Genomic DNA, 27447 nt, shown 5'->3' on the forward strand with positions numbered 1-27447 from the left:
TTTTATACCCCTGATGACCTGACGTCATGGAAGAAGGGACAGCAGCCGACACAGGACCCAAGACTTTGTTAATTAGGCCGACTGAGTGCTACTGCAAGCAGATAACCCAAATGTGATGACTGCAACAGTGAATACACTCTAACATCTACATTTATGGTAAGTGTACACAACTGCACTTTATCCATGCCTTATTATTATCAGATATCCGTTGCATTTTCATCCAGCCTTACTTTTTTACTAATTAAGATAAATAGCAACTCTTTCCAGTAATCTTTATATGTAATATCCAGCCACCATATGATTGTTTTGCACATTGTTGCGTGCAAATATGTTTCAATATTAAATCCACCCTCTTCCCATGTTCTTATACAAAGAGCAAATGCTGTTCTAGACTTTCTAGGAAACCACAAGAAGCTAAGCAGTAATTTAAAACCTCGATCCCCCATCACTTTATCATTTCTTCTTGAGAGAGAGAGATTGAGGTGCTTTTATTGATTATTTTAATTTGTTCTGTATTAGGGAGCAGGACAATGTATTGTAACATGTATATACGTTTAAAACAGTAAGGCCTTTTTTATAATACATAATCAGTCTTTAGAGGTTAGGTATACACTAGCTCATTTGTCTATTAAACTGCAAATAATTGTGTACACCATTATTATAGTTACCCATTCTTATTTCATCTAGATTTCATTTCAATATTATACCAGGATATGTTGTTTGTTTATTATCCCAATTAACTTGGAATCCTGGCATTATGGTCCCTGAAAAATTGGTTTAGTTTTACTCTTATTAAACGAGAATCCTGAAGTTTTTTTTCACAAAATCATTAATTGTTTCTTGCAAATAGTTAAATGATGTACATGTGTCCTCAACAAAGAGAAGGGTCATTGATTCATGTAAGTCAGCTTTTTTAACTCCCAGAATGTGTATATTATGTATTTTTAATGTTGCTGAAGGTGCTACCACCAAAGTAAACAGAAGAGGTCAAAGTATGCATCCTTGTTTTATACATTTCTTAAGCTGCAAATACTGTAATAAAAAAATGTTCCTAGTTTGATGTATGATTTACTGTCATAATATAATGCTTTTTCGTAGATTAATTCATTCATTTGGAAAATTAAATTCTTCTACATCAAGAAACTAAAATTCTCATTTAATCTAGTCAGAAGCCTTTTCAGTATCCAAACTTGTGACACTCATTTTTTCTTTCCTGTTGTTAATATAATCTATGAATGTTAGTATGCTATTTATATTTTCTTGAGTCTGTCTGTGTAGAATAAACCCATTTTGATCATCATCTACTAACTCTGGTACATAAGAATAAGCTCTTTGCAAAATGTTTTCTATACATGTTGGAAAATTAAGTCCACATTCAGTATTGATTTGGTTTGTATACATTACAACTTGCATAGCCTTTATACTGCTTTAAAACTGGTATAATGAGTTTCTATGATAATAGTAATTGTTCGTTGTACTTCTATAAATGCATTATAGGTTCATAGGTAGGTACTAGGCTATCTGCCCGAGGGCATTTATAAGCCTAGCCAGAGTGCGTTGGCTTTTGCCGCCCCATTGATTAATTAACTGATCCTCTGTCAAGCAGAGCCAATGAAGTGATCCCAGGGGTGTATTTTCTGTTACCCATCCACTTGTCAAGGTTTCTCTTGAAGAGTGTTAGTGAGGGGCTCTGCTTGATGTAATTTGGAATTTTGTTCCAAAGCATGGGGAGTCTCTGTGACAGGACTCTATTCCTCCAGCATGTTCTATTTATTGTTGTGGCGAGGTTTAGCTCACTAGAGCGCGTGGCTCACAGTGACTTGGATTTCTTTAGGTGGAGCATGTCCATCAATTCTGAGTTGGACATGGCTTTGTAAGTCAGGCAGAGATCACCTCTGAGTAAGCGATATGCCACTGAGTACAGCCGGAGTTTTTTCAGTTGGGCTGCATAGGACATATGTTTGAGACCAATAATCCTCTTGGTGAGGTACTTTTGTGGTCTTTCCAGCTGTTGGAAGTGTCTTGTGAGGTACATCCCAAATGGGGCATTGTACTCTATGATGGGTCTAATGAGTGACACGTAGAGGGGCACTATAACCTCTTTATTTCTAGATGCGAACCCTTTAGTAATTAGATGGGCCACATAGAAGGATTTCCTAACTACTTTGGCAATATGATTGTCAAAGGAGAGATTACTTTCTACCTGGGTCCCCAGATCTCTTATTACCTCTTTTGTATTAAGGGGGCTGCCACCTGTGTGGTAATTCGTGGGTGTTTTGTTTTTCCCAAATGGGATGACTATGCATTTTTTGGCATTTAGCTTGAGGCCATGATTTTGACACCAGGTGTCTGTCTCAGTAAGGCCCTTTTGGAGTATGTCTGTGTCAGCTGGAGAGTCAGTTATGGCTCCCAGTTTGCAGTCATCAGCGAACTTGGTTAGCCATAGTCCTCCTGTGTTTGCCTGTACTTCTGAGAAGTATATGCCGAACAGTAGGGGCCCCAAGACCGAGCCTTTTGGGACACCACTTGTGACTGGTATAGAGTCGGACCTGGAGCCCGCTATTCTTACTGTGTGAGTTCGGTCTGTAAGCCAGTTGGCAACCCATCTCATGATGTAGGGGGTTGTTCAGGCTGGTGAGTTTCTCTGTAATATCCTAGTGGGGAATGGTGTTGAAAGCTTTGGCAAGGTCAAGGTAGGCTGTGTGAACCACCTTTCCCTCGTCTGTGGCCTTGGTGACTGTCTCGAAGAAGTCCACCAGGTTTAGTAGACATGATCTGCCCTTAACAAAGCCGAACTGGGTTGGGTCAAGTGTTTGGAGGTTCCCAATGTCTTTGTTAATGAGTTCCATGATGATGCGCTCCATAGCCTTGCAGACCAGGCTAGTCAGGCTTATGGGATGATAGTTACCAGGGTCATTTGTGGCCCCTCCTTTGTGGAGAGGAATAACCATTGCGGTGTGCCATTCTGTGGGCACGTAGCCTGTGGAGAGGCTGAGGTTGAACAGCATGTTTAGGTGGGGGGTTAGTTCGTTCTGTAGTTCGTGCAAGAAGCTGCCTGGGACACAATCTGGTCCCATTGACACTGTCTTTTTGGCTTATGAAAGGGCTCTGTGATTTTTGGGACACTACACTTTTCCGGTATTGTTGTGGGCCCTTTTGGAGGTGAGAGGGGGGTGAAGTTTGCACTGAATCTATCTGCCAGGATGTTGGCAATATCAGTAGGTTCAGTATATTTTGTGCTGTTTTGTACTAATTCAGTGCATATCTGTGAGTTGCCACTGAGATTCCTAACATAGCTAAAGAAGGCTTTGTGGTTATCTTTTGAATCTTTGGCTATTTTTCTTTTGAAGTTAGCCTTGGATGATTTCATGAAGGGACCTCAGTTTCTTACTGATACTGATCAGGGATGTCTTTCCTTCTTGGGATTTTCTTTTTTTCTGAACTAGTTTCCTCCTTCTATTGTATAACCTGTTTATTGCAGGGGTCCACCAAACTGGTTTCCTTCTCTTAGAGGAGTCAGTCTTGGTTTTGCTAGGGATGGCACGATACATGCATCCTTGTAGGTGCTCATAGAGTGCATTTGTAAAGGTTTCTGCATCTTGGGCAGTGTTATCCTTTAGTGTGGGGGCTGTGAAACTTGCCACCTCTGTCTTAAGTAAGGTGAAGTTTGCTTTGGAAAAGTTTTTACTGTGGTTTCCTTAGTTGGGGGTGGTGGTGGGGTGTGGACATCCAGAGTGATTAGTTTATGGTGTGATCTAACCAGTGACTGGTTGACCTCCAGTGTGGAACATCTGTCGCCCATGTTGGTGATGACCAGGTCCAATATGTTTTCACCTCTGGTAGGGGAGTTTACCAGCTGATCCAGGGTGTTTGAGTTGATGAATTCCAAGAAGCGCTGGGCCAGGGAATTTGTACTCTAGTAGTTTTCCCAGTGAATGGTAGGATAATTGAAATCACACAATATCAGGGTGTTTGGTAGAACCTTCATGTTTTCCATTGTCTCCAGAAAGATGGAGTGGTGGTCCTGGGTCATGGAGGGTGATCTATAGAAGGCCACAATTTGCATTGCAGATTTGCCCAATGTTAGTTGCACATGGATGATCTCAAAGGTACCATGCTGCGCCACTAAACTGGAGGTGTAGGTATCCTTGATGAATATGGATACATCCCCTCCTTTGTGTTTCGGTCCATGTTCTCTGGCAAAAACATGTGGTATGAGTTGTAGCCCGGTAGTGCTGAGGTGCTCTCTGGAGCCTTGAACCAGGTTTCAGTTACTGCACAAATGTCGACGTTCTCCATACTGAGGAGTGCTTCGAGCACATGCATTTTGAGATTTAAACTCCTGGCATTGAGTAGCGTAACCCTTAGTTTTTTGTTAATTATGCTGTTTACGGAGGTGGGTTTGACTTTTCCGCCTTGCCTAAAAAAGGCACTATGGGGGCAGCAAGAGCCTTGGCCAGTATTCGAAAGCCTAGCGGTGACAGGTGTAAGCCGTCTCTTGCGAAGCAACGCGGCTTGTCGAGCATGTCGTCCCAGGCTGACAGACACTAGATCCCCTTTGAATGACACCAGAAGCTTAGCCAATTGTTGAAATTGATCATTTTTTCTTTATACTGAGGTATCATTCTTGGTGAGGGCAGGATGCTACTCAGGGTCAGGGTCATACCAGCCTGGGCTACATGATCAGAGAGCTCTTCCATGTCTCTCTTCATGTAGTCCAGGGAGGTACGTCTCAGGTCATTCACACCAACATGAACAGTGAATGACCTGAGTGCTTGTGTTATGTGGCGGATTCTGGCTCCTGACAGGCAGCTAACAGTAACCTTCTGCTTGTCCAGCATAGTGAGTGGGACGTCAGTGTGCCTGACTGTCCCCTATTACTAGTGTGTTAGGTATGTTATTTTGCCTTAAGGGCTGTGATTGTGCGGCACACTGATTTTGTGTTTTATGTGTTGTCTGGTTTGTGACTGGAAGTGCAGGTTGTTTGGGTATCTGCTTTGGAGGTCTCTGATGCTTTTTGCAGGTTTTTATTTAGAGCCTCCGAGAATGATTTTGTGTATTTATATGTATTTTTTGCCAGTGCTGTTTTAGTAGATCTGTGGGCGGCTGGAGTTTTGGTGCAAGTGTTAACCTTCTCCTCTTGACTGTCTGCTCCATTCTTGGGTGGAGACAGCGTAGCTTTCAGTTTGGCTGTATAATTGCATCTCTCGCATATGTTAGTGTTTTGTGGTAGGAGGAGAGGATTATCTGTGTACATGAGGCAGTTGTAACATTGCCTCAGGATACCCAGATTCACCAGCTGGACTGGAGAGTGCACCTGAAGTTGCCCTTTGGTCATGCCTGAATAGTAGGGTGAGCTGCTTAGTCGCTTGGTTGGTGAGGGGTGAATAAAGATCCTTGTCCTGCTGGGAAATTAGTGTCAAGGTATATCAGTGCTTGCTATTAGGTCTGAGCAAGTGCTGGGCTGTAAGATGCTTTTTGAGTGCTTAGATTAGACTAGTTTCAAGGAAAAAACTGAAGAGGAGACTTGGTGGAGCCGGGAATAATTTAACCATAGCTAACCGGCACTGCCCTGTGTGCAAAACCATGCAAACGTGTTTTTTATAGTAGGGAAATTATTAGCCCAAAATGGCCAATAGACTACTAGCTTTTGGGCTGGAACAACAACTCCAGGAACAGATAGGTTGCTCAAAGCTCCACTCTCTCACAGGTGAACAGAGTAACTTCCTTCTATCCAAGTAAGGTATGGGCAACTCAGAAACTAGTATCACAGCCCTGAATTCAGCACAGCCTGAAAACTGGTCTATACTAGCTTAGAAAGGTGGGAAACAAGGAATTTTTTTTTTGAAAAGATAAGGCAAAAACAGTAAAAAAAAATACATTTAAACAGCTTTAAATGACTACAAACTATCAGAAAAGGCTATTGCACTTTAGTGTGTAGCCTACAACAGTTAAACAAATTATTTAAAGAAAAAACAACTTTTTTTAAGTGCAGGCAATCAAATAAGTACAATATGTGAAAAAAACAAGCTTTTAAATCACAATAAAAATTATAAAGACTATTTAAACTTTTTGGGGGTAAGATCTGGTATATCTCTGAAGTAATGCCATCTATACCATATCTGTTACTTCTTTCATGTTTATTTGTTGTAAAAAATTATTAATGGTTTATTTGAATAGTTTCTTGCTAAGGGTAAACTTTAAAAAGTCAGCACTTCTGGTCTATTAGCTTCAGTCAGTCTTAGATCACTGTTCAGCTTTTCATAGCAATTCTAAAATAATTTCATCTCTATCAGGGTTTCCTACTGTATTTTTAACCATCTTTATTTGCTTTGAAATTACCTTGCTTCAGTTTATTAAATTATGAATTCCCTAGGGGTTCGGGAAATAAGATGAGGATTTGATTTTTAACATGGCTGTTGCTGCGTTGCGGTATACGATCTGCTTATGTTTATTTATCATAGTATCATAGATTAGTACTAGGCTAACTGTCCTCATGGGCCATTTTAAGCCTAGCCAATTACCCCATGTAAGAATCAAACCCTGCACCGTGTGTTTCTAAGGTAAGCACTTTAACCATCACCAACCTCCCACCCACCCACAAGAATTGATTAGAACTTTGCAATTTTGATCACCTTTTGTGTACCTTTAATTTTGCAGAAAGTATTTGATTTTGTAACTTTATAATTAATTTCATTATTCCATTTTATTTCTATACAATACTGTAGTCCTGTAATCTAAATATGTTTTAAGAGTCAGAAATCATAAAGTTTTTAGTGCTGCCTTACTCATCATAGCTCAAAAATAATCTTTTTCTTTGACTAGCCTTTCTTGAAACATCTTTAATTTCATCCTATAGACTGGAATTCTGCTGACTATGTCTTATTTCCTAATATTAGTGGTTGAATTGAAAGCTAAAGCATTAAGGTTTGACCTTGGACATGGGATTATTTTACATTTCTTCCATTCCATTTCTCCACATTTTGAAATGTATATCCTGTTCTTGACTGTATCCAACAGGTGTAAGAGTAACGGCTATTGTTTATTGAATCTTCTTCTCTTATAGCATTCAGGCCTTTCTTCTTAAGAATACTAGTCTAGTTATTTAATATCTTGGTTGACACTGATAGTCTATTTTTTTTTGCAGTAGTATCTACAGCTTGTAAAATGTAATTAAAGTTATCATCATCAAACTCCCTTTTCCCACTTTCTACATGAGATTGGGGTGTCGTCTTTTCAATGCTGCACTTCTGACTTATGCTTGACTGTTGCAGATTTTCTGTCATGAATCCATCCAACTCTTTGCTGGATGCCCTCGTCTCATCTTATTCTTGTCTGTCCCAAATAATCTTCACCAGATTGTCTTGTGCTTTTCTACACATGTGCACAAACCACCATAATATGTTCTCTTTGATTTTTTTCTGCAATTGGAGCTACTTTGTCTTTTGCTCTTATGTTCTCATTTCTTCATCTGTCCCACAGTGTGCATCCTACCACCCATCTCAGGCACTTCATTTCCATCACTTCTAGCTTCCTCATCTGCTCTGCCCTTACTAGCCAGGTTTCTGTACCATACACTAATACTGGTCACACCACTGCTTTGCACATCTTACTTTTCAGCTTATTTGGCATTTTTCTCTCATACATTACACCTGATACTCCATGCCAGTTGGCTGCAGCCCCTCTTATTCTATCTTTCATCTCTTCATTCAGACTTCCCTTCTGCTGAAGAGCCCCTCCCAGATACTTAAAGCTGTTAACCTGTTCTACTACCTTCCTTTCTATCTCAATTCTCAGCTTCTTCTGATTCCCCCAGTTTGCTGCCATTACCACTGTCTTATCTGAACTTAGCCACAACCCATGTGCCTACAGTTTTTCATTCCATTCCCCTATCCTTTGCTGAAGTTCTTGCTCAGAGTCTGCCTGTAATGCCATATCATCTGCATACAACAACTTTGTTGATCTGTCCCCTCCAACCTGTTTGCTAATATAGTCCATCACCAGTATGAACAGCAGTGGACTCAGGGATGAACCATGATATACACCCACTCCCACTGGGAACCACTCTGTGAGACCAAACAATGTTCATACTTGAGACATTGGGTTCATGTACATAGCTTGAATTAATTCTACTAATGTTTCTGGGACATCGAACCACCACAGTACTGCCCAAATTATCTTTCTTGAGATCTTGTCATATGCTTTCTCAAGTCTAGGAATGCCCAGTTAGACTCTTTCCTCATCTCAACTATCTGTCTCACTACAATCATCGTGTCATTTGTGCTGCTTCCTGATTTGAATCCATACTGCTCATCTTTCATCTTACTTTCTACTGCTCTGCATATCCAGTTATCAATCACTCACTCCAGAACTTTCATGCAGTATGACAGGAGTTTGATACCCCTGTTTTGCCCACATTTGTGGATGTCCCCTTTGTTCTTGTAGATTGTGATGTGTATGCTTATTCTACAGTCATCTGGGATATGCCTTTCGCTCCACACGGCTATGAGTACCCTTGGAGCCATTTCACCCCTATCTCACCCAGCATCGTTATCATATCTGATCTGACCTCATCTAAGTCTTCTGCTTTCCCTGAATTCATTATCCTTAGTGGTGTTCTTACTTCTTCTAGGGTGGGCTCCCTTTCTTCTCTTATCATAGGCTGTGTCTGGTGCAGTACAGCTTCTGTGGAGTTTTCTTCATTCAGAAGCTGTTGGAAGTACTCCTATCTGCCTTTGTTGTCTTGTGGACTGGTGAGCAGGATGTTGCTGGCATCCCTTATGAAGGGTGCCTGACTATCTTCTTTATCTTTCTGTCTTTGTCTTGCAACCTGATATAATTTCTTTATGCCATCTCCAGACTCACTTTCCAAAACCTGGTAGAGTGCCTCTGGTGCTCTATTCATTGCTATTGCAACTCTTTTCTTTGCTGCTTTGTTAGAAAAGATGGACCAGACAAGGAAGGAATACTGGTCGACTATCAACCACTTTTCCCTGCATGCCTTCCATTCTTTTGATGACTTCCTGGACTTCTGCATTCCACCACCGGCTTTTCATATGTACCTTATCTCCATACCTGGCTTGGCCACATATCTGTTCTGTAGTCCTCACACATGCTGTTTTGGGGTGCTGACATTCTTTTTCAACTGTACCTATTACCTGCTTCTTTTCTTGGGGTGCTAGAGCCCCGAGTATTTCCTTGAACTGTTGTACTTTCTTTCCAGTCAACTTTCAGGTCTTCAGCCTGGTCTGTGTTGACCTTGCAGCTGATTGTGGCAACCAGTGGTTTATGCTGTGTGCCTACTGTTTCACTGGGGATGACTTTGCAGTCCCTGACTCTACTCCAGTACCCTTTTCTTACTAGGAGGAAATTTACCTGACTTGCTTGTTGGTCACTCTGGTATGTGATCTTGTGACTGTCTCTCTTTCTGAACCATGTGTTGGCTGCTAACCAAACCATTTGCCAGAAAGAAGTGTAAAATAGCCTCTCCTTCTATATTCAGTGTGGACCCAGGTAGTCCTCATATCCTGTTCTGTCTGTCCCGATATGTGAATTCAAGTCACCCATTATCAGCACCAATTCTTGTTTTCCTGCTTTATCTAGTAGGTCCTGCAACTGCTGTATGAATGCACTCTTTTCCTCACTATCACAACCCTGCTGTGGGGCTTAGGCTGAGATTATGAATACTGTGTTGTCCTATCATTACACTGGAGTCTGATTGCTGTAACTGTCACTAATTCTGATGACATCCCTCACTTCCTTCTGGTATGTTTCTAAAGTTCCAACACCATTTTTAGTCTGTCCTTCTCCTGAGTAGTAGACTCTGGGTCCCAAACCAAGTGGCACTGCACTTCCATCTTGTCTCTTAGATGCAGAAAACATCCAGCCTCCTCCTCCTTACCATTGTGTTATCTTCTTCCAAGCTCTGTCTTGTTAGTGAACTTACATTGAGTGTGGCAATTCTTAGTTCATGCTTGACAAATTGATTGGTTTTATGTTCAGCTTTCGCTCAGCAGAGCTATCCCAGGGAACTCAGGCTGGGCAACTTGACACTGTCCAGCCAGTAGCTTATTGACCCAGGTCTGCGTGCCTTCCTGGTGGACACAAACTGGCCAATAGGTGCTCATACACCTCTCCCACCTTTTACATGGGTCCCTGGTGTAGGTCAGAGTATACCAGGTCCTTAATCCATTTATCACCAGCAAATACCCATGCCTATTTGGTAATCCATTTATCACCAGCAAATACCCATGCCTATTTGGTGACATTAGTCAACACGACTGAATCACCTAGAGCCATATTTTACACCAAGTGGCTAGCCCTGCCAAGGCATGCAGTCTGTGATCCATGCTCTCCTGTCTTGAGGATACTGTGCGCCACAGTAGATGCCCACAGTGGTTCGTCTGTAGAAATATTCCTCCTATAGGGCACCATGTAGAGTCTATGCTGGTGCCCACAGCTCCATTTAATTTTATTTGTGATTTTAAGATGGAAATACTCAGCATATTTTTTTCTGGAAGTGGTAGGAACCCACCGAGACAAAGAAAGAACATGTAAACTCCAAACAGGCATTGGATGGAGATGAGGATCGAACATTATGCATTGTGCATGGGAGGCTAAGATATTGACCCCTATGCCTATGGGTCGCCTGTAATGAAAATCTCCTCGGAATATTAAGCTTCCTTTCGTATTGCAGAAAAGGACATCAATGAACTTTCTAGCATATTTATCTCCTAAGCCTGGTATCCAGTGCTTATTTATCAAAGTAGTAAGCCTCTTTTGATATTTTATTGTAACTTTTGTGAACATTCCTTCTTTATCATTATATTTCAAAATAGCATCTGGCAATATTGATTTCCTTTTCCATAGTATAAGATACCCCTCTTCACTTATGTTTGAATGCAAATTAGGTCATTGTTTCAAAACCAGATACTTTTGGATTGCAAGACAGAGATGAGAATTTTAATGTTTTTTGCAGTAATACCAAATCTGGTTTATTAAGTTTCAGATATTTGATTAAGCCACTCTATTTTTGTCTCCTGTTTAGTCTATTAATGGATAATAAGGTAATTGTCTGCTATATAGTGTTAAAGTCAATCTCTTTGCATTTACTTTTCTTAGAAAGCATATTCACCACTTTTCCCTTTCTTTCTTATTAGAACTTGTGATGCCCATGCACTGGCCCAGTAATCAAGGAGCTTCAATCCTCACTACTAACACCAGTGAGGGGCGTCCACATTGGGAAGGATAACAAATACACACACAGTAAAGTACTATTTCCCTTAAGAGCACACAGAGATCACAGTCAGTCTGGGAATGGTTTCTCCCTTTCTCTCCAGATCTCCAATAAGACTCCCCACTGGCACATCTGTAGAGTCCAGATCCCAGCCTAGTGGTCAAGCTAAAACCTCCAGCATCCTCTCTGTCCAACCAGTGTTTTGTGCCCCTGCCCAATTAGCTGACACACACACTCTCTTTAAGATATGAGTTATATACAAATACACAGACACTCCTGGGGAAGGCTGGCACAGGTTCTCCAGCTATGCCCCTTCCTGCCAGGCTATAAGGTAGTAATCACCGCCAACAACTACTAATATCAGCTACTAATAAGGCCCTTACCAAGGGGTGTCCAATTATTACTTTGCAATATTAATATCCAAATGGTAAGTGTGACTGAGCTGCAAGGCTTATTTGGAGTAGCTTTGTACAGTATCACTATATACATGCAATGTATTATCTCTACACAAAACAGCCACAGTTGAAAGGTGTAAAATATTTAATAATAAATAATAAAACACAAGGCAATACTTCTTACCACACAGTGCTAGTCAAGAGTTCAGAGATCACAGGAAAATGCTTAAACTAATGCAGTAGAATAGTTCTGACATAAATACAGAAAACAGCTAGACTAAACTTGCCATTTTCTGTCTATATCTAAGAGCAATCACAGTTTTAAATAAACTTGCATATAAAACAAAGCAGAATACTGGTGAGTTGTTGTCAGCTTTAGGCAAAATCCAAAATACTTTCTCTCTCTGTCTCCGAGAAAGTCCTTTAAATTGATAATGTATTCTGCTGACTCAGTTTAGATTACATCATTCTTAACAATTCTCTTGTTTCCCAGGCTAACAGAAACTCTACATTTGCATTTCTTAGTAAGCTTGCACCTGGTCAGGAAACCACAGTCATTAAAGACATTATATATGTAAAATCTAGCAATTAACTCTGGTCTCAAAACAATAGAAAGAATCTGCAAGTTCAGACACCATGGCTCAGAGCCCTGAGATCAAACAGTAATACAAGGCTTGATTTATCAGCTTTCTTCCAGCAGAGTGCACTGCTGTTACATTTTTAACGTTCACCATGTAACACAATTTTCTTCCATTTAAGACAACAACCCTATAGCTTTTATTAATATTTACAAAGACATAGAATTATCTACAAAATTCTCTAGCTAGGCTGGCAGCCTTCACATATCTTCACAGAGCTTTATACATAATAAATAATCTGGTTTCTAAGGACTTTAATATTCCAGTATTTCTGCACACTTTTATGAGGTAACCTAACAGTAGCTGTAATAACACTTAATTAAAAAAAATCCTGGAATGATTAAACTAACCATCACTGAAAAAGGTTTCTGGACTAAACCCCTTGCTTGGTTACCAAGTAGTAAATTCAACAAATAAACTGATACCTGTCCTTCCCCTAATGCTAACAAATATACCTTCTAGCTTGTGGAATTCATCAAATTTCTGCAGAAAGGAATTAAAATTTAATTAAATGTATTTAATGTTTCTCATTTTATTCCTTACTTTCACTCCATTTTTACACTCTAACCATTCCTATTTCTAAATTGCTTTATTTTCTCCCTTCTGATAAATATTCACAGCTCATGTTATATATGTTATTTATCCAATAAACTAGCCTATTTCTATAATTTCTATAGTTGCATTACATAATTGTATCACTGTACAGTTAAAGTATGAACATCTTTTTAACAGTCTTTTATACTATATAATTTCAAACGCTAGATCTAAAGTTGTAAAAGAGTTTTATTCAATCATTTGTTAAAAAGATCTGTGCAAATGCATTTATTATTCAATGTAACATTAACAGTAATTATGAATATTTTATAATGTCCAAATTTCCGAGTGTAAGTTTAGTGAAAATTATTTGTCCAGCAATAATCCTCAAGCTTTCTAAGTCTGCTTAATTCTTTTTCCTCTTACCTTAAAAAGGTATAGGAGGGCAGTATATTGGAAGTCAGATGAGGGAGACATTATTAAAGTAGATGGCATCAACCTGAACATTAACCGCATGCTCCGTTTCTGTCACTGTTAACATTTTACTTCATGACTCTCAGTAATACACAGCTCATCCTGTTGTGGTAATATGAATCTAAATATAAAAAATATAATTATACAATGACTGGCCATTAATATTCCAAAACGAGCACACTGATTGGTCAGCCCAATCAGCGTGCCCGTTATAAATGTGAGCATATACCAATGGAAGAAGATCTGGTTACCCGGAGTTTTTTTTCCATTGGTAAACACTAACTTTTTTTTTTTTTTTTACAAAAATTAAATAGATAAAAACTGAAATCCGGACTCCGGACATTGCAGCGAGACAGGAAGGAGAAAATACTAGGTATGTTGTTCAAAACTAAAGACACATCCATGATTTTCCTTGTATTTCCGCCATTCTGTCTCTCTCATACCCCTAAACTGTCCAAAATGTTTTTTTTTTATCCTTCTTTTTAACCTTCTTTTCTGTTTTGCTTCCTTTCCAAAGCACTGACGTACTGGGTATGTGTGGGAATGCAAGTCCCATACGCATGTGTAGTACATCAAAAAAGTAACAGGATATATATCAGACATGGAAGGACAGCATGGCGCTGTTATACAAAGACATTATTTAAGAAAAGTAAGTATTTGTTTCTTAAATAATGTCATTGTATAATAGCAATAACCGACTCCGTGGTGCGGTATAGTAAGGTTTACCCACAATTGGCTTTATTTAATCACTCTGGCTTTGCCTCATGATTAAACCACACCAAACTGTGGGTAAATCTTAATATACCACACCCATGTCATTGGTTGTTGCTTAAGTAATACATACTAATGCTCTCACTCTAGTGCATCTTATAGAATAATATTAGTGCCGATGTCCTTCAAGGATGCATCTGCAGTCCTAACAAATGGGTTGTCCTGCCTCAGGCAGCCCTTCGGTCGGCCGGATTCCAAAGTCTGGGTCTGGCCTCGGCTGATGTCGCACTTCACCCGACGTCATAGCTGCTGTGAATTGGGTATAAAGGCATCAGCCGACGCCATTTTCCTCCGTCTTTCTTGCCGTGCTCTGAAGCAGAAGCTGTTCGCAAGTGCCGGTCGGTCAGATCCAGAGATTCCTACTACCGAAGACTTCTAAAAAGCTAAGTACCCGGTTGGGGACTCTTTCTTGCCTCAGCCGATGTCAGAAAAAGTAAATAACTGTTTAACTTGTGGGAAACAAATACCTCATAAGGATTTCCACTCTTACTGCCTTCCTTGCTTAGGCCCAGACCACGACGTAGCAGCTTGTCTAGCCTGTGCTTCCTTCAACCGACGGACACTTAGACATCGGTCGGAGTTTGCAGAGGAGCTTTTGCTTACAAAATGCCGTCGGAGACTCCGACTTCACAATTAGCTAAAAAGCGTAAGGAAAAGGACCGACACTCGCGGTCCACGGTTTCGGCCGAAACCGCGGTTAAGCCAACTGCGAGTGTCTCGGTTTCGTCTGAAACCGAGTCCACGGTTCTTCCTTCGGCCGAAAGCATACCTCCTATAGCCGAGGCCTCACACAACATGGCTGAATCTGCTACTGAAATTTCCCCTGCTGCAGCAGGTTCCCAGGATTTATCAGATACTATTCCTTTAGACATATCTACTCCTGCACGTGGAGCTGCTAGGCCCCCTGCATCTATGTCTATCCAGGCTTTTTCCAGGGCTAAAGCAGCTAAAACTTCTAAGGCCTTGCCTGCTAAAACCCCCTCACACAGGCCTACCTCCAGTTCCCAAATGCTCAGCCTGGCTGAGGATCTCATTTCTTTGATCAGGGGATCCCAACCTCACCCTGACAGGGCCTCTCAACCCCCTCCAGAGAAGAGGCCTAGAGCAGAGCCCCCTGAGCCTGTTTCAACTGATTATTCCTCGGATGACTCAGAAAACTCAAATCCTCCAGAAGGCCCTTATTCTCCATATGAGGACTCTGATGCAGAAGACTCCATTCCTTCTGCCTCTCCTCCTGAGGAATTTTCTTTTGGGGAAATCCTACATGCTATGAGAGAGCAATTTCAATGGCAGGGCCAGGACTTTTCAGTTTCAAGGAAAAGGCTAAGGACCTTTTTACATTTACCACAGCACAGGCCTTTAGCCATTCCTCCAGTACTAACAGTTGTGGATGATGCATTTAATGATGCTTGTACTGCCCCTGACTCTCTACCCCCGGCCCCTGCTAAGCCCGACAGATATTACAGGGAAGGCTCCTATTGCAGATCCTGAAACTATTTCACAGGGCCCCAAAGCTGTAGCAGCTGCCTCTGCCAAAAACCCCCTCCCCTCCGAAAGGGAATCTAGGGCATTAGAGAGATGGGGTAAAAAAGTTTACACTTCTGCTACTCTTTCGGCTAGGGCCTTAAACTGTCAATTCCACATGATTCAGTATCAGGAATTTTTGTTAGACCAGCTAAATAAAAAACTGTCCTCTCCTGAACCTGTAGACCGTAAGTCCCTTCAGGATTTGGTACATAACACTCAGCAGGTCAGTAATCATTCCTTAAAATGCGGCTATGATGCACTGGAGGTTTCTTTTAGATCAGCTATGACTGGTACAGTGATCAGAAGGCATGCATGGTTAAAAGAACAATCCTTACCAGACCATGTAAAGTCAAAGCTCCTAGATGCTCCTGTGGAGAAACAAAGTTTGTTTGGCTCCCCTGCACAACAAGTGCTAAAAAAGGTGGAAGAAAAAGCAAAATCTGTCCAAACAGTCAAGGATTTCTTACAGGACCAGCCTCCGAGGTTCAGTAGAAATTGGCCTTCGAAGAATTGGTCCTTTCCAGACACCTCCAGAGCACAGAGGGGCAGAAATAGGCGCCCAAGAGGCAGAGGCCAATCCAGAGGTGCCTACAGGGGACGTCAGTGGCAGCCTAACAACCAGAGAAGTACTGCCACAGATCCAGCTACTACCACTTCCACAGGACAGACACAATGACTTGACTCTGATGCAGCCCACCTCTAGGGAACAACTGGCAGCACCCTTAGGCGGAAAGCTAGCCTTATTTTCCGTAAACTGGCATTACATTACAGGAGACAAATGGATTTTACAGACAATAGACAAAGGCTACAGGTTTCACTTCCACACTCTACCAAAAAAGAGAGGAATGCCAAACCTACCACCAAACCAAAAAACAAACGCTCTAGCACAAATCAACCACTTACTAAGGATGAGAGCTATAGAAAAGGTACCGTCCATGGAACAAGGACAAGGATTTTACTCCAGACTTTTCCTGGTACCAAGGAAAGAAAACCAATGGAGACCTATTCTCGACCTGTCCGCTCTGAACACATATCTCATTGTTCCAAAATTCAAAATGCTGACCCTACAGCAACTTCTTCCCATGCTGGGCAAGGAGTCTTGGCTGGTGACTCTAGATCTCAAGGAGGCATACCTGCACGTCCCTATATGACCAGAATGCAGAAGATACCTCAGATTTCTTGCAGGATCAGAGCATTATCAATTCTCAGCATTGCCCTTTGGCTTATCTACTGTATTCACGAAATGCCTGGCATCAGTAATTGCTCATTGCAGGCTTCAGGGAATTCAGATTTATCCATACCTGGACGACTGCCTAATACAAGCGGACAACAAGACCAAATTAACAAAAGATTTGGAAAAGGTTATACAACTACTGCAAGCCCTGGGATACACAGTCAACATGAAAAAGTCAAGGCTGGTACCATCCCAAAGGATAACATTCTTGGGGGCAGAACTGGACACTTCAAATCAGATGGCATTTCTCACAGCAGAAAAGCAAAAGCAACTACCACTCTATTTCATGGCATTAACAACACAGAACCAGCTTACAGCAAGGAAAGTACTACAAGCCCTGGGTTACATGGCATCCTGTATAATATTGCTTCCACATGCCAGACTGCATATGAGGAAGTTGCAATGGTACCTAAGGAACTTATGGTCTCAACACAAACACAGTCTAGAAGCCCAGATTCCAATAATTCCATGCCTGAAGCAAGAATTCCTGTGGTGGGCTCAGGCCTGTCAGTTGAACAGAGGACTGCCTTTCCACAAGCCTCACCTAAGTCAGACTATCACCACGGACGCCTCAGACCTCGGTTGGGGGGCACACATGGTGGACAAGTGTATACAAGGCCTATGGACACAAGACCAGCTGAACCTACACATAAATCAAAAAGAGATGCTAGCAGTGAAACAGGCAATTCAGACATTCAGACAGTTTCTTCAACAGGGTCATTTGCTGATAAGGACGGACAACACCACAGTCATGTGGTATATCAACAAACAAGGAGGTACACACTCATATCCTCTATGCCGGATGGCAATGGACCTGTGGAATGTGGCCCTGAACCTCAACATTCAGCTCCAGGCCATATTTGTGCCAGGAAAAGAAAATATACTAGCAGACACCTTAAGCAGAACTACCACGGATGCCCACGAATGGATGCTGCATCCAGACATCTTCAAATCCATTACAAAGAAATGGGGACTACCAGAAACAGACCTGTTCGCATCCCCACACAACCATCAATTGAGGAAATTCTGCACAAGGACATACCACCCACTTGCCTGGAAGGTGGACTCCCTCTCCTTCAGTTGGGAAAACCTGACAGCATATGCATTCCCACCTCTTCCTTTGATGCACAAAGTGCTACTGAAGATCAAAGAAGATCACCCAAAGATCATCCTGATAGCTCCAGACTGGCCGAGGCAGCATTGGTACCCGCTACTGAGGAGTATGTCTCGGACACACGCATGGCCTCTACCTCTAGTTCCTTTACTGCTAACACAGAACAACTTCAAGATCCTACATCCAAACTTGAAAACACTGCAGCTAGCTGCTTGGAATATTACATAAAGCAGAATAACCCAGATTTATCTCAGAGGGTTAAAGACATTATCCTGGAGGCTCGCAGACCCTCCACAAGGAAGACTTATTCAGCCAAATGGAAAAGATACCTCATTTGGAGTGCAGCAAAAGGAGAAAATGTATCATTAGCAAACATAGCTAACATCCTGGAATATTTAGCAGAACTTTTCCACAATGGCCTGTCTTACTCCTCCATTAAGATTCATGCATCAGCAATTTCAACAGAATACAACATGGATCCTCCAGTCTTCTCTCATCCTCTACTCAGGCAGTTTCTAAGAGGAATTAAAAATGTAACGCCTCCAAGGAAGCCACCTTTGCCTACATGGGACCTTAACTTTGTGCTGGAAAAGTTAACACTTCCCCTTCACCAGCAGCAACAGCAGAATTACAGTTCTTATCTTGGAAAACTGCTTTCCTGCTTGCAATCACTTCAGCAAGAAGGGTTTCTGAATTACAGGCATTAATGGCAGTACAACCCTTCCTTATCTTCCATCAGGATAGAGTGTCCTTGAGAACTAACCCTACTTTTATGCCAAAAGTGGTCTCCAGGGTATCATTGAACCAAGCCATCCACCTACCAACATTCTTCCCCAACCCACAGAACAGGGGGGAAAGACTACTACATACCTTGGATGTGCACAGGCAATTGCGCTACCATCTGGACAGAACCAAGAACAATAGAAAGACTGACCAGCTTCTGGTAGCATATGCAACAGGAATGGAAGGAAAAGCAATTTCAAAACAGACAATCTCAAAATGGATAGGAAATTGCATTAGATTTTGTTACTCTTTCCATGGAAAGACAACTCCAAAAAACATCAGACCTCACTCCACAAGGGCTACAGCCACTACTACAGCTTTCTTGTGTGGCAGACATTTTAGAAGCTGCTACTTGAGCATGCATTTGCCAAGCATTATAATCTACCTTTATACTCCAGATCCCGAGCAGGTTTTGCAACTGCTGTTTTGCAAGGGATCTTAACTACACTATAATCATCTTAGTGCCTCCTCCCCCAGTTTGGCTATGGTATTCTACCCATTTGTTAGGACTGCAGATGCATCCTTGAAGGACATAGTACAGTTTTGTACCTACCATAAATGTAGATGTCCGGTATGCATCTGCAGTCACTCCTTCCCTCTGTGGTACTCCTAGGGTATTTGCCCATCTTGTAGCTAGCTGGGGAATCTATTATGGTGTATTTGTTTGTATATATGTATATACATGTTTATTTTTGTTTGCTCTCTACTGTTTGGAATCATTTACATTTATCCAAATTTAGCCTTCCTAGAGGGCACCTGGCATCTGGGGCAAGAAACACTGAGGAAAATGCTGATGCCTTTATAATTCACAGCAGCTATAATGTCGGGTGAAGTGCGACATCAGCCGGCCAGACCCAGACTTTGGAATGGCTGCCTGAGGCAGGACAACCCATTTGTTAGGACTGCAGATGCATACCTCTCAGACATCTACATTTATGGTAGGTACAAAACTGTACTCTGTTTCATGCCATGTCTTTTCACTTACTGGCTTTCAAAAGCTGCTGAAACAGTTTTTTTTAGAAATCCAGCTTTAAGCATGGTCAAAGGTATATAGGAAAATTGGGAGCGGGCGTCACTGTGTCATACTAAGTAGTATTTCTAATAAAATCAAAATGTTTGCTATTAGTAATAATGTGTTATCTCTGTTAGATATGTGTTATATATGAAACATATATAATACATCATTTACTGGCAACAGCTTTACATTTCAATCATGTGTCACAATTTATGGATTGCTTTTGTAAATGTATAGTCTTTCATTTTCTATACCATTTTTCTTTCTCTTCTGGAATTTTGCATTCCTTTATTTTAAAAAGCAATTAATCATACTAAAAGGAATTCTTAAATTTGTTTTTCTTTATCATGGATCACTGTTTGGATGTCTTGTTCAGTCATGCTTGAGGTTGTTGCCACTTTTATCCATAAGGAAACAGCAATAGTCTCTTGCAGAAGTGACTTCTGGATATAAGCTTACAATTACTTTAGTTGTTGCAGAATAGTCCATATTAAGTAAAAACTAGAACTAGTTCTTCAGTACCACAGAAAACAAGTGTGCTCTTCACATTCCTGAATACATGCATGTAATCCATTCATCAGACAAGTACAGTATAATTAATTATAAATGTTAAATATATTCTCTCTATTTTATCATGTCTTCTCTTTTCTCCCTCCTCTCTTTTATGTATTCTACTGTATTTCCATCATTTAAAATGTTAACATTTAGTTTGTTGCAACTTTTAAGGTTTCACATTCACCCTCGTATATTATTTGTATCAACTGTTAATACGTTTAGTTGGGGATCATAGAACATATGAAGGAGATGTAACTCTCTTTGCTTAAGATTAGTGTTTTGCAGTCCCTCTTTCACTTGTACTTCAAGAAGGAAGCAGTGCATTTTAGCCTTCTCACAGCATTTGAATAGTTAAACATAAATAAAGAATGGTGTGTGTTATGATACTGAAAATAGCATCAGAGCACCATTAACAGAGTTTCAGTATCATGAATTTTAATGAGGGTATTTGCATATTATTCTCATTACTTTAAATTTTGTTCTTCCCTTTCTTTTTACATTCTTTAAACACATTGATTTAGTTAATGCTAATGAATAAAAAAAATGAAGATGTTTGTAATTGTTAAGGGAGTTTGTACTATGTGTAGTTGAACGAAGCAGCACTATGTTTTACCAGTAACATTCATATGTATATCTCCTTTACGTTTATCTCTTAGAATTATTTTGATGAATACATGATTATTTTTCTTACCTTTCCTTGTTGATGATAATTTTTCTTTCTTTTCCTTCTATGTAATTATAGGGTTTGGAGCAGTATACATTATCATAGTTTCATATTTTGTAAAGAACAATAATGAATTACATTTCTAATAAACGATCATTGAGTTTGATAAAAACACTATCCGTGCAATAGTCTATATCTTGCACTTTTCTTTACTATTTTTGTAATTTGTTAGAGTTTTGACTTCCTCATGAATTACTTCAGCTCAGTCATTCTTGACAGATAATCTCTTCAAAGATGAACAAGACAAGTTCTGTTCTCTAGAGCTCTGGTTGGACTGTCATTATCAAATCTTACTATGTTATGGGCTTTTGTCGATGCTGATTTAAGGACTAATTCTTTCTCCAAAAAGAGTAGGAACTTCAATACAGTAGATCTAGGAGATGAATTAATGGGAATAGGTTTCCTGATAGCTCTATGAGCTCTTTTTATAACGTGGCAGAGCCCTTCCTGCATATTCAAGACTTGTGGGAGGCAGGAATTTGGGAAAAATTATGTTATAGGCTCATTCATATTTTTCTGGTGCACTAAAGTGCTTGTATTGTTTCTTCTTTACCTATTCTCCAAGTCTTCCATTTTATTTAAATGTGTTTTGTCTCAGACATCTTTCAGTGATTCCTTCTATTTCACTCTTCCTGCAGTTTCATTTAATGATGATTGTGTCCTGGATTTGGGAATTCTGCTTCTCAACCATTGTTTTGAGTAATTTTTTCTATTTGAAACAATTTCTTTGATCCATTTTATTCTGAAACTGGTCAGTTTAAGTGCCACCAGTAACACTTCCACATAATTACACTTATAGATACATTGTGTGATTTCCTATAGGTAAAAGATATGTTATTTTAGTAACAGTTTTAGTAACAGTAATGTTTGCTTAAATAGTAAATGCCAGTGTACAGTTATTGTTTTGGAAATCTTAAAGCTGCAGCCAATTTGTTAAAGATCATCTACCGCCTGAACACAAACTCTTGAAGTATTTTAGAATTCCCATTCTACAAGAGAGAGGAACAATGAATCATACTGTGATACTTCAGTTACTGAATAGCAAGTTGAATTAAATCCTTTTTGTACATCTCCCTTTTTGTTTAGATTTTCACATATATATATATATATATATGTATATTTTCATATATCTGTTTTATATATATATATATATATATATATATATATATATATATATATATATATATATATATATATATATATATATATATGTATATTTTCATATATCTGTTTTATATATATATATATATATATATATAAATGTGTGTGTATATTTGCATATTTATATATATGTGTGTGTGTATGTATGTATGTATGTATATATATGTATATATATATATATATATATATATATATATATATATATGAATAGGTATTAACTAAAGTGGAATAATTTCTGAGTCTTACTTTGTGCACTGTATAACTGCATCTACTGAAGTGGCTTTAGGGAATAAAATGTTTTAAATGAAGTCTATTTGGTTAAAATGTTTGAGGCATGCCAGCAGGTTGATATAATTTAAATGCGTTTTCCTCATGGCTCTGTCATGTAGTAGCTAAGGAGCAAGTCATATGTTCATAGGCAGGTACTATGCTATTGGCCCTAGGGCATATACACACCTAGCCAAAATGGTACCCTGGCTTTTGCCACCCAAGAAAGTTATTTTCCTGTGCCCCTGTCAAGCAGAACCATAGAAGTGATCCCCGGGGTGAATTTTCTATTACCCATCCAATCATCAAGATTTTTCTTGAAGAATGTTAATGAGGAGCTCTGTTTGACATAGGTAGTCTGTTCCAGAGTATGGGAAATCTCTGGGACAGGTATCTATCCCTCCAGCATGTTCTGTTTATTGTGGTGACAAGGTTTAGGTCCCTAGAGCGCATAGCTCGGAGGGATTGGGATTTCTTTAAGTGGTGCATGTCCAACAGCTCTGGGTTTGACATAGCTTTGTATGTTAGGCAGGGATCACCTCTGAGTAGGCGATATGCGACGGAGTAAAGCTGGAGTTTTTTGAGACGGTCTATGTAAGGCATCTGTTTGAGGCCAGTAATCCTCTTTGTGAGGTATTTTTGCGGCCTTTCCAGTTGTTTGGAAAGGAAGCTGAGTTCCATTTCCAGCATCTATCTTTGTTTATTCCACTGAGGGGCATGAAGGCCTCTGTCATATCTTTCCTCTTTTCCTAGTGTTTTCTGTGTATGCAATTAGCGTCATTTGGTGGCTGTAATAAGAGAAGCCTGGTTAGTCCCATAATTGTCAGCATATGTTGTCATTCCTTATGCATGTCTGAACTTAGCTTAGGTAAGAATTCAATACCCCAACTTGCTACAGTAAGCACTCCCCCGTCAATGATCTGGAGAGGTAGTGACACTTTTCTTCTTCCTTTTCCCTGCCGTCATCAGCCCCTTCCTGGGGAATAAGCCAATTTGTTTCCTGTTACTGGGTCAAAGAAGTACTGATATGGACTATTATTCAATAAGCCATCAGGTGTAGGTTGATTTTTTTTTTAGTTTTGCTGTTGTATCTCCTACAAGTACTTGGTGAATGATGGAGGAACGAAGTGCTGTGGGATGCACTGAAGGGCATTCTCAAGCAACTCTCCTACCCTTGAATCATGAATGGTTGATTCTCCAGCCTCCACTGAGGAAAGCACACCACTGATATGCCTCCAAGTGTGCACATTCTGCCCTAACTCCTGGGAGACATGAGCAGGTCATGTTCCTTCATTCCTTTCCCTCCCCAGCTGGCTCTTCCTATGCTAGGATCAATTATTGAACCCCACTCACCTGGGATCACAGTCAGGACTCTGTCCTCTGTGCCATGAAGCAGGCTTACAGGTGACAACACTTTGCTATTGCCATAACTGTATCCTGTTAATATGGAAATCTGCTGTAGATCTTTTGTCACATCTATAAAACATTACATTTTTAAAAATGTGGTGTGCACACATACAATAATACACAATAAAACAAACCATAGCCACAAATCCATTATTTTTATGTAGTATGCACACTGTATTTTCTTAACAAATTTCATCCACTCTAACATTACATAAATTGCCCAGTTCCTGCCTTACCTTAAATTTCATTCCTTCTCCTGAGCATTATTCTGCATGTACTTTTCCCACAAATTCCATTTATTTCTATGTAATTTGCCCCTCCCCTTTTCTAAAGATCCCACCACCAGTTCTTTTACCTCCTCTACAATATTCTATAATTCAGTTACATTTGGTTTAGATTTTGATTTTCTAGCTATCTCTTTTTTAGCTTTTTTAATCTGGTTGCATGGTTGCCTGGGGTAGTCCATTAATAAAATGTTTAATAGAAGGAAGAAATGCATTAATCTATATAGCAGGACAAATGACCTAAAAAATCAAAAAGGCCATCAAACAGCTTGATAGGAAACTAAAAAAAAAAATCAGAAAAATGAAAGCATCCCATGAACCCATATTACCTACGGAAGCCAAAGACAATTATAAATCATTATTAATTATATCAGGAAATTTCAATGTTCAACATTGTTCAAAGCTAATTCATAATAGTACTACCTACTCTGATCCAGTGGCTATTGCCAGATTACTGGCAAATAAATTTAGTGCCATCTTCACCCCAGAGATTTATTCCAACCTCAGTTTTTCTAGATGGAGTCAAGCCACCAACCATAAATAAAGAAAATGTACTGAAAGTACTCTCCAAAGTGAAGTGTACTTCATCCATGGGGTCAAGTACCCAGTTGCTTTGTTAATAGGACTACAAAAGTATTGGTGGACTCACTCCTCAGCCTCTTTAACATGACCCTAGCAACTGTCTTTCTCCCATAGGTGAGGCACAGAGCTATTTTGATGTCAGTCCACAAAGGTGGCCCCATCACTAACCCCAGGAATTACAGACCTAACAGTCAAACAAGTCTTAATTGCTAAATGATGGACTGTATCATAACCAACCTCATTAGCTATGATAGCAAAAAATCTAATCTAAAAATATAAATCAAAATGTAATGTGAATTTTAATATACTGGAAAAGCCATTGTTTACTCTACAATTGCAGACATCTGTAAGAGATTTCAGTTATGTGCAAGAAAGCAGATTGTAAGTCCATGACTGAAGATAAAACTTGACACATTAGGCTGTTGAGAATCCAGTAAAAATTCTTAAAGCCTCCACCTTTCCACCAAATCCTTAAGCTTAAGGTCATGCAACAGACTAAATATGCATACATAAAATGGCATTCTTTAACATTCAGTAATAAGTATATGCAGAGTTTTCATAACAAAAGAAGAGGAACATTCTATTTATTTATCTATGCATGCATTTCTTAATCTGGTTATCCCCATTAAGCCAATATCTTCTTTACAAGAAGGACCTGAGGTTGTACTCGTACTGACTAGTAGAAATTTGGCCAGGTCACTGCGAAACGTCCCCAATGATTGGGATCTTATACATCCACCTACACTAGGGAGGGAACATTAACACTAAATCTAACGAAGTTCATAAACACCATAAAAATGTTTTTAATTACTCATGATGCTGTCTTCTGGAAAATCTGATACTGTACTCACTGGTCTTTGTTACCTGCAAGCAGGCCAATGTTACCTGCTTGTCACGGGCTACAGTTAAGAATGGTGTAGTTAGTGTAAAAGACTTTACTTTACATCTGATGTGGAAGTCATCCATTCCATTTGAAAATGAACAATCTTATTAAATATTTCCTTTTTAATGCACATAGTGATACAGTGGGACTTTCAGATGTCCTGTTCTTCTTCCTGTTTGTAAAAAATCACATACATACTGATATTCTACCATCACCATATATGGCACATAATTACAAACACAAAAATGTAGCTTTCATACAGTGGTTTAGAAGCTGATGCAGAAGACAGCGGGTTAAATACCAGAAAGCATATTGGCAGATATATGAATTAGAAGGCTGCTTTACAACTGGGAAGCACCGTTCTGCCCAGGTTGCTTAAACATTCTGTAAGGTATTTAATCCCTTTGTTAGTTTTCACACTTCACATGATACAAAATTAATTTTTCACACAAAATTAAATTTGCAGAGGTTAAGGTAGCAGTACATAAATAAAAATATGAGTAACCTTGAACTTTTTCCTTTATTTGGAAGGCATAGAAATCTTCAGCATTACAAAAACATGGTTCAGGTATCCTGAAAGTATTAAAAAAAAAAAAAAAAAGAAGGTTCAAATATTTTTCTACTTTTTCTAGTGTTCTACTTTCCTTATTGTAGACCTCCCAGTTAACTGATGCTTGGCTGTTTAGCATTTTTTTCACTTGGAGTGCAAAAGAATTTCCTCAACAGAGAATTAAAGCATATTCTTGCAGACTTTAGTATGATTGATTACTTGGACAAGTTACTACTCTTGGAATAAGCTTATGAATAACCACAAATAGTTAAAACTCCATCAGGATATTGTAACAATCTTAACATTGTAATGTCAAACTCAATTTAAATGTTCACTCTTCCAGTGGTTGTGTGACTTTTGTAGACTCCAACTCTGAGGCCATCCATCTTAAATTAAGAGAAGGGTCAAGGAAGCTAAAACAAATAAACATTTTTGACTTCTTTAAAGTGTATTGGTCATGTTCTGGAGCAAGTTCTAAGTAACAAACCTTTGGAGGTGGATATAACCTCCCTACCACATTTTTGTTGCAAAAAAGTGTGTTGTGTTTGTATTGTATTTTGTTGGTAAGTATGCCCCCATGAATATTTTTCTCAGAGCTAAAAATCCCTGCAGTGACACCCGGGACAAATTTTGGTCAATTGGTGCCCTAGGCAGAAGGGCTCCACAGTGCTCACTCCATACCACTCAGTGCCCCCATGATGGTCTACCTACACCATCCAGATTACTGGAAAAGCACCCCTGCTAGAGTGGCTCCCTAGGTGGCCTATGCCTAAGGCTAGCTATGAGTGACATCATGAAAGACTGAACCCACAATGCTTCACTTTCTAAATCAATGGTATAGGCTACTGTATTTCTATGTTAAGTGTATCAGAAGTAGTTTCTTACTTTTCTATGTTATGTTTTGTTTATTTATTGACATTTGTTTTCTTGAAATGTCAGACTCTATAATTGTATCTGTTTTCTGCAGAGGTCTGGGGAGAAAAGCTAGAAAGGTAAATGAACAGAACATACTTGTACATAAGTGAAAATTGACGTCATATTATAATATACTCTAAATACTTAGATTAAGACAAATATTACTCCTCATATAACATACACATATACTATCATTAAAATAAGATAAATGTAATATTATTTAACATTGAAATGTGTTGACATGTTATAAGTGTGAGAGTTTATTACTCACTCAAAACAAATATCAGAGTGAAAAATTCAAAGAGTGGCTAAGAAGGAGGAGAGAAAAAGAGGGGAAAATGAGAAAAGTATTTGTTAGAGGTAAAAGTGAAGTAGATGTGGGAGGGAGAGAAATGTGT

The 27447-nt window shown here is 39.5% G+C and overlaps 1 protein-coding gene across 3 annotated transcripts in view; it reads left to right on the plus strand.

The window, feature by feature from the left end:
- Positions 1-27447, plus strand: part of ABCC4 (ATP binding cassette subfamily C member 4) — a 2616332-nt gene that overhangs the window by 344982 nt on the left and 2243903 nt on the right. The window lies entirely within an intron of this gene.

This window comes from Protopterus annectens, chromosome 5.part1 (assembly GCF_019279795.1).
Source record: "Protopterus annectens isolate FY-2018-M chromosome 5.part1, PAN1.0, whole genome shotgun sequence".
NCBI classification, from domain to species: Eukaryota; Metazoa; Chordata; order Ceratodontiformes; family Protopteridae; genus Protopterus; species Protopterus annectens.